Source organism: Pleurodeles waltl, chromosome 1_1, assembly GCF_031143425.1.
Source record: "Pleurodeles waltl isolate 20211129_DDA chromosome 1_1, aPleWal1.hap1.20221129, whole genome shotgun sequence".
NCBI lineage: Eukaryota > Metazoa > Chordata > Amphibia > Caudata > Salamandridae > Pleurodeles > Pleurodeles waltl.
In genome coordinates this window covers 487,113,062-487,125,542 of record NC_090436.1, presented here as the reverse complement: position 1 = coordinate 487,125,542, position 12,481 = coordinate 487,113,062, and positions in this window count along the sequence as shown.

Below are 12,481 nucleotides of genomic sequence, written 5' to 3'. Positions count from 1 at the left end.
CCTCACTTGTGTGGGTAGGCCTAGCGCCCGCGACAGGAAACGCCCCAAAGCGCAACGTGGACACATCCAAATTTTTGGAAGAAAACAGAGGTGTTTTTTGAGAAGTGCCTACCTGTAGATTTTGGCCTCTAGCTCAGCCGGCACCTAGGGAAACCTACCAAACCTGTACATTTCTGAAAACTAGAGACCTAGGGCAATCCAAGGAGGGGTGACTCGCGGGGCTCGGACCAGGTTCTGTTACCCAGAATCCTTTGCAAACCTCAAAAAGTGGCTAAAAAAACAAGTTTTCCTCACATTTCGGTGACAGAAAGTTCTGGAATCTGAGAGGAGCCACAAATTTCCTTCCACCCGGCGTTCCCCCAAGTCTCCCGATAAAAATGATACCTCACTTGTGTGGGTAGGCCTAGCGCCCGCGACAGGAAACGCCCCAAAGCGCAACGTGGACACATCAACATTTTTGGAAGAAAACAGAGGTGTTTTTTGAGAAGTGCCTACCTGTAGATTTTGGCCTCTAGCTCAGCCGGCACCTAGGGAAACCTACCAAACCTGTGCATTTCTGAAAACTAGAGACCTAGGGCAATCCAAGGAGGGGTGACTCGCGGGGCTCGGACCAGGTTCTGTTACCCAGAATCCTTTGCAAACCTCAAAAAGTGGCTAAAAAAACAAGTTTTCCTCACATTTCGGTGACAGAAAGTTCTGGAATCTGAGAGGAGCCACAAATTTCCTTCCACCCAGCGTTCCCCCAAGTCTCCCGATAAAAATGATACCTCACTTGTGTGGGTAGGCCTAGCGCCCGCGACAGGAAACGCCCCAAAGCGCAACGTGGACACATCAACATTTTTGGAAGAAAACAGAGGTGTTTTTTGAGAAGTGCCTACCTGTAGATTTTGGCCTCTAGCTCAGCCGGCACCTAGGGAAACCTACCAAACCTGTGCATTTCTGAAAACTAGAGACCTAGGGCAATCCAAGGAGGGGTGACTCGCGGGGCTCGGACCAGGTTCTGTTACCCAGAATCCTTTGCAAACCTCAAAAAGTGGCTAAAAAAACAAGTTTTCCTCACATTTCGGTGACAGAACGTTCTGGAATCTGAGAGGAGCCACAAATTTCCTTCCACCTGGCGTTCCCCCAAGTCTCCCGATAAAAATGATACCTCACTTGTGTGGGTAGGCCTAGCGCCCGCGACAGGAAACGCCCCAAAGCGCAACGTGGACACATCCAAATTTTTGGAAGAAAACAGAGGTGTTTTTTGAGAAGTGCCTACCTGTAGATTTTGGCCTCTAGCTCAGCCGGCACCTAGGGAAACCTACCAAACCTGTGCATTTCTGAAAACTAGAGACCTAGGGCAATCCAAGGAGGGGTGACTCACGGGGCTCGGACCAGGTTCTGTTACCCAGAATCCTTTGCAAACCTCAAAAAGTGGCTAAAAAAACAAGTTTTCCTCACATTTCGGTGACAGAAAGTTCTGGAATCTGAGAGGAGCCACAAATTTCCTTCCACCCGGCGTTCCCCCAAGTCTCCCGATAAAAATGATACCTCACTTGTGTGGGTAGGCCTAGCGCCCGCGACAGGAAACGCCCCAAAGCGCAACGTGGACACATCCAAATTTTTGGAAGAAAACAGAGGTGTTTTTTGAGAAGTGCCTACCTGTAGATTTTGGCCTCTAGCTCAGCCGGCACCTAGGGAAACCTACCAAACCTGTACATTTCTGAAAACTAGAGACCTAGGGCAATCCAAGGAGGGGTGACTCGCGGGGCTCGGACCAGGTTCTGTTACCCAGAATCCTTTGCAAACCTCAAAAAGTGGCTAAAAAAACAAGTTTTCCTCACATTTCGGTGACAGAAAGTTCTGGAATCTGAGAGGAGCCACAAATTTCCTTCCACCCAGCGTTCCCCCAAGTCTCCCGATAAAAATGATACCTCACTTGTGTGGGTAGGCCTAGCGCCCGCGACAGGAAACGCCCCAAAGCGCAACGTGGACACATCAACATTTTTGGAAGAAAACAGAGGTGTTTTTTGAGAAGTGCCTACCTGTAGATTTTGGCCTCTAGCTCAGCCGGCACCTAGGGAAACCTACCAAACCTGTGCATTTCTGAAAACTAGAGACCTAGGGCAATCCAAGGAGGGGTGACTCGCGGGGCTCGGACCAGGTTCTGTTACCCAGAATCCTTTGCAAACCTCAAAAAGTGGCTAAAAAAACAAGTTTTCCTCACATTTCGGTGACAGAACGTTCTGGAATCTGAGAGGAGCCACAAATTTCCTTCCACCTGGCGTTCCCCCAAGTCTCCCGATAAAAATGATACCTCACTTGTGTGGGTAGGCCTAGCGCCCGCGACAGGAAACGCCCCAAAGCGCAACGTGGACACATCCAAATTTTTGGAAGAAAACAGAGGTGTTTTTTGAGAAGTGCCTACCTGTAGATTTTGGCCTCTAGCTCAGCCGGCACCTAGGGAAACCTACCAAACCTGTGCATTTCTGAAAACTAGAGACCTAGGGCAATCCAAGGAGGGGTGACTCACGGGGCTCGGACCAGGTTCTGTTACCCAGAATCCTTTGCAAACCTCAAAAAGTGGCTAAAAAAACAAGTTTTCCTCACATTTCGGTGACAGAAAGTTCTGGAATCTGAGAGGAGCCACAAATTTCCTTCCACCCGGCGTTCCCCCAAGTCTCCCGATAAAAATGATACCTCACTTGTGTGGGTAGGCCTAGCGCCCGCGACAGGAAACGCCCCAAAGCGCAACGTGGACACATCCAAATTTTTGGAAGAAAACAGAGGTGTTTTTTGAGAAGTGCCTACCTGTAGATTTTGGCCTCTAGCTCAGCCGGCACCTAGGGAAACCTACCAAACCTGTACATTTCTGAAAACTAGAGACCTAGGGCAATCCAAGGAGGGGTGACTCGCGGGGCTCGGACCAGGTTCTGTTACCCAGAATCCTTTGCAAACCTCAAAAAGTGGCTAAAAAAACAAGTTTTCCTCACATTTCGGTGACAGAAAGTTCTGGAATCTGAGAGGAGCCACAAATTTCCTTCCACCCGGCGTTCCCCCAAGTCTCCCGATAAAAATGATACCTCACTTGTGTGGGTAGGCCTAGCGCCCGCGACAGGAAACGCCCCAAAGCGCAACGTGGACACATCCAAATTTTCGGAAGAAAACAGAGGTGTTTTTTGAGAAGTGCCTACCTGTAGATTTTGGCCTCTAGCTCAGCCGGCACCTAGGGAAACCTACCAAACCTGTACATTTCTGAAAACTAGAGACCTAGGGCAATCCAAGGAGGGGTGACTCGCGGGGCTCGGACCAGGTTCTGTTACCCAGAATCCTTTGCAAACCTCAAAAAGTGGCTAAAAAAACAAGTTTTCCTCACATTTCGGTGACAGAAAGTTCTGGAATCTGAGAGGAGCCACAAATTTCCTTCCACCCGGCGTTCCCCCAAGTCTCCCGATAAAAATGATACCTCACTTGTGTGGGTAGGCCTAGCGCCCGCGACAGGAAACGCCCCAAAGCGCAACGTGGACACATCAAAATTTTTGGAAGAAAACAGAGGTGTTTTTTGAGAAGTGCCTACCTGTAGATTTTGGCCTCTAGCTCAGCCGGCACCTAGGGAAACCTACCAAACCTGTGCATTTCTGAAAACTAGAGACCTAGGGCAATCCAAGGAGGGGTGACTCGCGGGGCTCGGACCAGGTTCTGTTACTCAGAATCCTTTGCAAACCTCAAAAAGTGGCTAAAAAAACAAGTTTTCCTCACATTTCGGTGACAGAAAGTTCTGGAATCTGAGAGGAGCCACAAATTTCCTTCCACCCGGCGTTCCCCCAAGTCTCCCGATAAAAATGATACCTCACTTGTGTGGGTAGGCCTAGCGCCCGCGACAGGAAACGCCCCAAAGCGCAACGTGGACACATCCAAATTTTTGGAAGAAAACAGAGGTGTTTTTTGAGAAGTGCCTACCTGTAGATTTTGGCCTCTAGCTCAGCCGGCACCTAGGGAAACCTACCAAACCTGTGCATTTCTGAAAACTAGAGACCTAGGGCAATCCAAGGAGGGGTGACTCGCGGGGCTCGGACCAGGTTCTGTTACCCAGAATCCTTTGCAAACCTCAAAAAGTGGCTAAAAAAACAAGTTTTCCTCACATTTCGGTGACAGAAAGTTCTGGAATCTGAGAGGAGCCACAAATTTCCTTCTACCCGGCGTTCCCCCAAGTCTCCCGATAAAAATGATACCTCACTTGTGTGGGTAGGCCTAGCGCCCGCGACAGGAAACGCCCCAAAGCGCAACGTGGACACATCCAAATTTTTGGAAGAAAACAGAGGTGTTTTTTGAGAAGTGCCTACCTGTAGATTTTGGCCTCTAGCTCAGCCGGCACCTAGGGAAACCTACCAAACCTGTGCATTTCTGAAAACTAGAGACCTAGGGCAATCCAAGGAGGGGTGACTCGCGGGGCTCGGACCAGGTTCTGTTACCCAGAATCCTTTGCAAACCTCAAAAAGTGGCTAAAAAAACAAGTTTTCCTCACATTTCGGTGACAGAAAGTTCTGGAATCTGAGAGGAGCCACAAATTACCTTCCACCCGGCGTTCCCCCAAGTCTCCCGATAAAAATGATACCTCACTTGTGTGGGTAGGCCTAGCGCCCGCGACAGGAAACGCCCCAAAGCGCAACGTGGACACATCAAAATTTTTGGAAGAAAACAGAGGTGTTTTTTGGGAAGTGCCTACCTGTAGATTTTGGCCTCTAGCTCAGCCGGCACCTAGGGAAACCTACCAAACCTGTGCATTTCTGAAAACTAGAGACCTAGAGCAATCCAAGGAGGGGTGACTCGCGGGGCTCGGACCAGGTTCTGTTACCCAGAATCCTTTGCAAACCTCAAAAAGTGGCTAAAAAAACAAGTTTTCCTCACATTTCGGTGACAGAAAGTTCTGGAATCTGAGAGGAGCGACAAATTTTCTTCCACCCGGCGTTCCCCCAAGTCTCCCGATAAAAATGATACCTCACTTGTGTGGGTAGGCCTAGCGCCCGCGACAGGAAACGCCCCAAAGCGCAACGTGGACACATCCACATTTTTGGAAGAAAACAGAGGTGTTTTTTGAGAAGTGCCTACCTGTAGATTTTGGCCTCTAGCTCAGCCGGCACATAGGGAAACCTACCAAACCTGTGCATTTCTGAAAACTAGAGACCTAGGGGAATCCAAGGAGGGGTGACTTGCGGGGCTCGGACCAGGTTCTGTTACCCAGAATCCTTTGCAAACCTCAAAAAGTGGCCAAAAAAACAAGTTTTCCTCACATTTCGGTGACAGAAAGTTCTGGAATCTGAGAGGAGCCACAAATTTCCTTCCACCCGGCGTTCCCCTAAGTCTCCCGATAAAAATGATACCTCACTTGTGTGGGTAGGCCTAGCGCCCGCGACAGGAAATGCCCCAAAACAGAACGTGGACTCATCACATTTTTTCATAGAAAACAGTGCCTACCTGTGGATTTTGGCCTCTAGCTCAGCCAGCACCTGGGGAAACCTAGCAAACCAGCACATTTTTGAAAACTAGAAACCCAGGGGAATCCAAGATGAGGTGACTTGTGGGGCTCGGACCAGGTTCTGTTACCCAGAATCCTTTGCAAACCTCAAAATGTGGCTAAAATACCACGTTTTCCACACATTTCGGTGACAGAAAGTTCTGGAATCTGAGGGGAGCCAGAAATTTCCTTCCACCCAGCGTTCCCCCAAGTCTCCCGATAAATATGATACCTCACTTGTGTGGTTAGGCCTGGTGCCTGCGACAGGAATAGATCACACAACGGTCAATGTTGGTCCTTACGTGAGGCAGGTGTTGACCCTGGGGTGATCCATTCCTGACACAGGCACTAGGTGTAGGCACTCAAGTGGGGTAGTGTTTTTATCAGGACAGGTGAGGAGTCACTGGGTGGTAGGAATGTTGTGGATCCCAGCATATTCCTGTAGTTTGTGTGACAGAAATGCGATAAAAATAGAGTTTTTTTTCAACATTTCAGCTTTGCAGGGTATTCTGGGTAAGAAAACTTTGGGGAATCCACACAAGTCACACCTCTGTGGACTCCCCCGAATGTCTAGTTTCCAGAAATGTTTGGGTTTAGTGTGTTTCTCTATATGGCCGCCGAATCCAGGACCAAAAACACAGGTGCCTGCCTTACAAAACCAGTTTGTTTTGCCATAGACAATTTTGATGTCTCCACAATATGATTTGGGTGGTGGAATTTGGGGCTGAACTAAATTGGTGAGCTCCCAAGAGAGCACTCTCTCTCTGCTTGCCGCCGCATTCACCTGCTCTCTGGGTTGGCCTAACCCACTATTACCCAGTTGCACGAACAGCTTGCGAAGGGACAGCAGGACTGTCCTCATCACCTCCCTCATAATGTACTGGAAGAGGAGTTTTCGAATGGGACTCCTCTGACTGAAAAATCACTCCCAGAGTCTGCGCCATTGTCCTATCCCTCAGATGCTGTCTCAGTATCTGATGTCTCAGTCTCTGATCCTATGTCAGAGCGGTCCTCTATAACCTGAGTGCAGGCAGCAGTCATCCATCAAGATGCCATCTCTGCTATTGGCTAAACTGTTGCTCTAAAACACTAGCCTACGTAGACAGTCACAAAATCGATGGTGTGTGTGAGATACGTGCAACAGTAGAGGCCACCTTACCTGCGCTTCTTCCCTCAATCAGCACGTACTTTCAAGACACTCAAAAAACACCTTGTCACATACCATTCGTCACAGTCTTTAGCACCTCCTGCGCCCAGTCCAACAATCATTATTGGTGCTCCCACTCCCTCCTCCTCGGATTCCCTCATTACCACCCAGCAAAAGTGCCCTTCATCTCTCCATAGACTTTACTAATGTACTCAGCTATTTACATAAAATACAGATGTGCTCTTTGCAGTAGGCATATAAACCTTCTGCGCTTCTTTATGGCACTAAAACTGCCACTAGACAAGTCGGACCCTTTTCCCCCCAGGGAAACCACACACATATTGACAAAAGTGATGTATATATGACAGCCAACCACCTGAAACTCAACTCAAGCAAAACCGAAATAATCCTCTTTGGCCCTCACCAAAAAAACCTGGGACCAACCATGGTGGCCCACCACGCTAGGCCCTGCACCCACCCCCGCCAACTACGCACGCAACCTCAGCATCATCCTAGACTCCTCCCTCTCTATGACCCAACAAATCAACGCTCTTACCTCCTCATGCTTCAACAAACTCCGTATACTGAAAAACATTCAAATGGATCCCCACAGAGACCAGAAAAACTGTCACTCACGCACTCATCAGCAGCAGGCTTGATTACAGAAACGCCCTCTACGCCGGCACCACTCTAAAACTCAAGTGCAAACTAAACGCATCCAGAACTCAGCAGCACGACTCATCCTCGACCTCCACCGACACAAACACATCTCTCCACACCTCAAATCCGACCACTGGCTCCCCATTGACAAAAGGATCACCTTCAAGATCCTCATCCTCACACACAAATCACTCCACAACACAGGCCCTGCCTACCTCAACGAGAGTCACCTTCCACACCCCCACACGAAACGTCCGTTCAGCTGACCTCTCTCTCGCCTCTGACCCCGCATCAAACACACCACCACCGGGGGCAGATCCTTCTCCTACATTGCACCCAAAACATGGAACGCACTCACAACCCACATTCGCAAGACCCAAAACCTACTTCTTTTCAGGAAGGGCCACAAAACCTGGCTTTTTGAACAGTGAACCTCCTAGCCCCTTTCCCTCCCCCCGTCCCCCCCCCAGTGCCTTGAGACCCTCACAGGTGAGTAGCGCGCTTTATAAATCTCTTTGATACAGATCTACCTATATATATATATATATATATATATAAATATATATCTACATAGATATATCTATAGATATATCCATGTACCTAGATATATCTATCTACATAGATATATATATATAGATATATACATATATATTTTTTTAGTTGTTGTATGGTTTCCTTGGGGGCCAAAATGGCCCCCTGTCATTTCATTTTTTTTTTGTTATTATTTTTTTTGAAAAAAAAAAAAAAATCCCCTGGGGGTGGGCACGATCGCCCCCCCCCCCCCCCCCCCCCAGGGTGCACCTACCTTTTTTTTTTTTTAAGAAAATTATGCCGGGGGGGGGGCCGCCTGTTTTCCGGGGGGGGCCGCCCCCCAAAAGTGAAATCCCTGGTGTCTAGTGGGGTTTCCTGGCCCCCGATCGCAGCTGTGCTGCGATCGGGGGCCAGGAAACCGTTTCAGAAGGCCTCATAAGAAAGGGGAGACTCTCCCCTTTCTTACGAAGCCTTCTGAAACTGTTTCTGGCTCACGATCGCAGCACAGCTGAGAGTCTCCCCTTTCTTACGAGGCCTTTTCAAAATGTTTCCTGACCCCCCCGATCGCAGCTGTGCTGCGATCGGGGGAGCCAGGAAACCTGAAAGTGTTTCCTGGCCCCCGATCGCAGCACAGCTGCGACCGGGGGCCAGGAAACACTTTCAGGAAGGCCTCGTAAGAAAGGGGAGTGTCTCCCCTTTCTTACGAGGCCTTCCTGAAAGTGTTTCCTGACCCCCGATCGCAGCTGTGCTGCGATCGGGGGCCAGGAAACACTTTCAGGAAGGCCTCGTAAGAAAGGGGAGACTCTCCCCTTTCTTACGAGGCCTTCCCGAACGTGTAAAAGGCCGTTTTCCCCATGAAAGCAGGAAGCGGCCGCAAGGCTGCTTCCTGCTTTCATGGGGAAAACACCTTTGCAACATCAGCGCGCCTCGCGGGGCGCTGACGTCACAAAGGGGCGGGTGGGGGCGGGGGGAGACACGGTAGCTTCCGTGTCTCCCGGGGGGGGGAAAAAAAAATAAAAAATCCTCGGGTGCGATGCACCCGAGGATTTATTAATGCCCTTCCTGGTGTCGGCCACTGGTCGTGACCCGCACCAGGGAGGGTGTGTGGGCGTCGGCCAGTGGCCGACGCCCGCACTTAAGAGGTTCAATCTTAGAAATCAACAGTTGTCTTCTGTTTGCACAAAGTACCTGGTTTGCATCAAAAGATAACACACATGGAGACTGCAGAGGAGGAGATTTGTGGAAAAATGTGGTGTGCATTGGAATTTCTGGTGCATTACAGACAATGAGTTGTTTCTTTCCATGCTGCAAGGGGCTTTGCGTCGATTTTGGGTGTGCAGTCTTGGTTCCTCACTACGATATGGGGATCTTTTGATACACAGGGGCAATGCGTGGAAATTCTGGGCATGCAGGGCGAAATCACAGGTGTTGGTCGATCTGTTATAGGGATGCGTCAAACTTTCTGCCGCATGTCAGGCGCTGCAGCGATTCTTCACTCAGGAAGTCGGGCTGCATCATTCCGATTCAGCTGTGCGTCGTTCCGGTAGAGCTGTGCGTGGAATTTCTGGTCACAAGGAATGCGCTGTGTTGAATCTTTACTCGGGAAGTCAGGCTGAGTCACTCCGGTTCAGCTGTGCAGCGATTTTCTCATTTCAAGGTAAGCTGTGCATTGTTTCTGGCAAGCTGCGCATTGATTTTCAGCGCAAAAGGAGTTCCTTGAAGAGATTAAGGGGGTCATTACGACCCTGGCGGAACAAGTCCGCCAGGGCCGTGGGACACGGTGGCACCGCCGACAGGCCGGCGGTGCCCCGCGGGGCATTCTGACCGCGGCGGCTCAGCCGCGGTCAGAGAAGGGAAACCGGCGGTCTCCCGCCGGTTTCCCGCTGCCCCAAAGGAATCCTCCAAGCCGGCGCAGCATGCTGCGCCGGCATGGGGATTCCGACTCCCCCTCCCGCCATCCAGTTCCTGGCGGTTCTCCCGCCGGGAACCGGATGGCGGGAGGGAGAGTCGCGGGCCCCTGGGGGCCCCTGCCGTGCCCATGCCTATGGCATGGGCACGGCAGGGGCCCCCGTAAGAGGGCCCCTAAAAGTATTTCAGTGTCTGCAAAGCAGACACTGAAATACGCGACGGGTGCAACTGCACCCGTCGCACCTTCCCACTCCGCCGGCTCTATTACGAGCCGGCGTCATCGTGGGAAGGGAGTTTTCCCCTGGGCTGGCGGGCGGTCTTGTGAAGACCGCCCGCCAGCCCAGGGGAAAACTCGGAATACCCTCCGCGGTCTTACGACCGCGGAGCGGTATTTCGGAGGGGGGAAGCCTGGCGGGCGGCCTCCGCCGCCCGCCAGGCTCGGAATGAGGGCCTAAGTCTTTTTGGCCCTGAGACTTCAGAAAACAGTAGGCAAGCTCAATCCAAGCCCTTGGAGAGCACTTCTCAGCAAAGTCAGAGGGCAGCAGGGCAGCAATCCTTCTCAGCAGAGAAGTCCAGATGAGTCCTTTACACACCCAGGCACCTCTTGATAGGTTGCAGGTTCAGGTCCAGAAGTGTCTGATATTTGGGGTCAGGGACCTGTTTATATACCCAAAACAGGTCCTTTGAAATGGGGGAGACTTCAAAGAAAGGTTTTGAAGTGCACAAGCTCCCCTTTTAGTACAGGTCTGTCTGCCAGGGTCCTACTAAGGGGTATGGCAGTCCATTGTGTGAAGACAGGCCACTAGCCTTTGAAATGTAAGTGTCAGGCCCTCTTTCCTTCCAGCCCAGGAAGACCCATTCACTATACAGATAAGTGCAGATGTGGCTGAGTATCCTGTGTTTGTGGTTGTCCGGGTGAAATGCAGAAGGGAGCTGTCAACCAGCCCAGCCCAGATGTGGATTGAAGACAGGATGTAAGACACAGATGGATTTTAAGTGCAGAGAAATCCTCACTTTCTGAAAGTGTCATTTCTAAAATAGTAATATAAAATCCGATCTCACTAATAAGCAGGATGTTCTATTACCATTCTGGTCATACTAAATATGATCTGGTTACCCCTTTCTGATCAGAATCTACCACTCAAACAGTATATGAGGGTAGCCCTAATGCTATTCTATGGAAGGAGCAGGCCTCACAGTAGTGGAAGACAAATTTAGGAGTTTTCCCCTACCAGGACATATACAACACACAGGTATGTGTCCTGCCTTTTACTTACAGAGCACCTTGCCCTATGGGTTACCTAGGGCCTACTTATATGTAGAAAAAGGGGAGTTTAAGGCTTGGCAAGTACTTTTAAATGCCGAGTCAAAGTGGCAGGGAAACTGCACACTCAGGCCTTGCAATGGCAGGCCTGAGACATGGTTAAGGGGCTATGTATGTGGGTGGCACAACCAATGCTGCAGGCCCACTAGTAGCATTCAATTTATAGGCCCTGTGCACATGTAGTGCACTTTACCAGGGACCTACAAGTAAATCAAATATGCCAATCTGGAATGAACCAATGTTACCATGTTTAATGGAGAAAGCATATTCACTTTAGCACTTGTTAGCAGTGGTAAAGTGTGAAGAATCCTAAAACCAGCAAAAACAGTGCCATGAAAGTGGAGGGAGGCAGGCAAAAAGTTTGGGGAAGACCACCCTAAGGCTGTCAGGTCTAACAATGGTGCTTTGGGTAAAGTTGTTGAGGTTATCAATTTTCTTAATAGGAATGAGGTGGAATACCTTGTGATTAGATTGACAATGCGAAGCGGATAGGACAGTCTCCTGTATGTTTTTTGCTTGTAAAAGATATATATATATTTGCGATGGAAACAGTTTCTAGTTTCTCCAATGTATGATGTTACTATTCATTATTCACAAGGTTTGAGTTTAGATGGAGCATATATTAATATTGCTAGTATTAAGGAAGGTATGTTATATAAATGCAAACTCAGTTGTGTCATTTAGGACAGTATCCAGTTTAAAACAAATGCTCCATCTGTCTGAAGTTGAAAGTTTCAAAGCAGTGTAGTGATGGTGCAGTATGAACTGATGTGTTAATGTTGTGGTAAACGTTTTGTTTGTATTACCTCATTTTGTAGATGCAATTGATGAGAAACAACAGAGGGTATTTTGTTCTGTACTGTGTAGTTTGTTGAACTGTGTGCATACTGACAGAGCAAAAACACATTCTACATCAGTAACTTGATGCACTGTGAATCTATCTAGTGGATCTGTGCAGTTTGCTCAAAATATTCACGAGAATGCACAGGAGGTTTTAATGGTGATATTCGATATTTTGGAAGAAGAAGAGATACTGTGAATGACTTGTTTGGACTTTAGTTACTCATAGCACAATGAATGTGAAGATTACTCATACACATCAACTACACAAATAGAATGTGAGTGTTTTATTTATTTAACATTACCATAGTGTTTGACACAATACTGAAAAAAGACACACAAAACAATGAATGTACACATTGTTGAACATATGTTCCCTTGCCTTTACATGTAAGCAGAACTGGGAAGTATGTTATTTTAATGCTACAATAATGTAGAGCAGATGGTAGTAAATAACATACCGAGATTACTAACTTTAAAGCGGGACAAATATATATTTCTGGTAAAACCTACACTACTGTCACTATCAATTTTCATGAAGAAGTCAGTGTTAAAGCTGGTCATTACGCTGTCT